General features: G+C 41.2%; 1 long non-coding RNA gene across 1 annotated transcript; it reads left to right on the forward strand.

Annotated features, from left to right (window-relative positions):
- The first annotated feature begins 876 nt into the window (after window positions 1-876).
- Window positions 877-1,465, forward strand: LOC147306709 (uncharacterized). Its single transcript, XR_015126512.1, has 3 exons — window positions 877-986; window positions 1,081-1,198; window positions 1,288-1,465. It is a non-coding gene; the product is annotated as an uncharacterized LOC147306709 (long non-coding RNA).
- The last annotated feature ends 520 nt before the right edge of the window (window positions 1,466-1,985 follow it).

Here is a 1,985-nt window from a genome sequence, read left to right on the forward strand (position 1 = left end):
CAGTCCATAAAACCTTAGAAAAACCAGTCTTGAGATATTTCTTGGCCCAGTCTTGACGTTTCAGCTTGTGTGTCTTGTTCAGTGGTGGTCGTCTTTCAGCCTTTCTTACCTTGGCCATGTCTCTGAGTATTGCACACCTTGTGCTTTTGGGCACTCCAGTGATGTTGCAGCTCTGAAATATGGCCAAACTGGTGGCAAGTGGCATCTTGGCAGCTGCACGCTTGACTTTTCTCAGTTCATGGGCAGTTATTTTGCTCCTTGGTTTTTCCACACGCTTCTTGCGACCCTGTTGACTATTTTGAATGAAACGCTTGATTGTTCGATGATCACGCTTCAGAAGCTTTGCAATTTTGAGACTGCTGCATCCCTCTGCAAGATATCTCACTATTTTTGACTTTTCTGAGCCTGTCAAGTCCTTCTTTTGACCCATTTTGCCAAAGGACGTTGCCTAATAATTATGCACACCTGATATAGGGTGTTGATGTCATTAGACCACACCCCTTCTCATTACAGAGATGCACATCACCTAATATGCTTAATTGGTAGTAGGCTTTCGAGCCTATACAGCTTGGAGTAAGACAACATGCATGAAGAGGACGATGTGGACAAAATACTCATTTGCCTAATAATTCTGCACTCCCTGTATATATATATATATATATATATATATATATATATATATATATATATATATACACATGCATGCATCTATTGTTATTATTATTTGTTTGGGATTTGCTCCAAAAAGGACAGTCAACACAGGCCACAGGTGGTGGACCCAGAATCAGTCCCACCCAGTGTTAGGAGGTGGTGGGTAGGTGTATTGTTGTTGTTTGGGTTTTGTTTTCCTTTTTGGTTATAGGTAGGCGAGGCTGGGCTTGATGGCATTCCAACACACCTGCGACGCATCGGACGTCATCAGTGAGCGCTCTTAGGGAGCTGAGTCACGGACGTCTGGTGTCGGAGTATTGTCGCTGTCACAAGTGGTAACTAGTCAGCACAGGCTGCATCTGTTGATTTTACGCTGTGGAGCTGTATGTTTTAAAGGATCCACGTTTCGTCTACTTTTCTTTGTCTTAGCCTGTTCCATCGCCTGCCCGCCTACCTAGGATTTTGTGTTGACTATTGTGGATCCGCGACGGAGTGCTACGTACCATCAGGCGGCGTTCACCGCAGCGGCTGTGGTTTGGGTGGTCAAGTAAGCTCTCCAACTCTCTCCGTCCACTTGTGTTTAACGTTCGGCTATCAACGGTATGTCATAAGCCCTGTTTTGTTCCCTGTTGTCAGGTAGCTCCGGTGCGTCTGCTGCCTACCTGCATGCTTCGGCTCCGTCTCATCGCCTCGGTGTTTACCTCCTGGCACATTTTTATTTATCACTGTATATAGCCCCTTCCCTTGTAAATATTCCCCCTTACTCGTGTATATAAAAACTTGCATCACTAACTATTCTGCGTCCGTGTGTGTTTCTGCCACGTAATCCATCTGTGTAATCCAGCCCACCTAACACCCAGGAACACAGGCAAAAACAGACGATGGAAGGAAAATTAATATGTCTCTCTCTTTGGTGTTAGCTATAGTCATTCTTTCGCTTGCTGAATAAATTATGGATGAAAATATATCATAGCATGATGAAAAATTGAAAAAAATGAAATGGATTATGTTAATTTTACCAAGCCTTACAAAAAAAATAAAAATAAATAAAAATCAAAGAAACCTCAATGAAGATACAGTATTTAATGGTCCAGTAGATAAAAGTCTATACAGGTCCTTCTCAAAAAATTATCATATTGTGATAAAGTGCATTATTTTCTGTAATGTACTGATAAACATTAGACTTTCATATATTTTAGAGTCATTACACACAACTGAAGTAGTTCAAGCCTTTCATTGTTTTAATATTGATGATTTTGTGAAATGTCTCCCAGATAATGTTACCCAGCTCAATAGAGAAAATAAAAAAATAAAAGAAACAGTTATCGATCTAC

The sequence above is a fragment of the Aulonocara sp. 'chitande type north' Nkhata Bay genome, linkage group LG19 (assembly GCF_057382095.1).
Source record: "Aulonocara sp. 'chitande type north' Nkhata Bay isolate Kocher_YH1m ecotype deep benthic linkage group LG19, A_spYH_male_GT1.1, whole genome shotgun sequence".
NCBI lineage: Eukaryota > Metazoa > Chordata > Actinopteri > Cichliformes > Cichlidae > Aulonocara > Aulonocara sp. 'chitande type north' Nkhata Bay.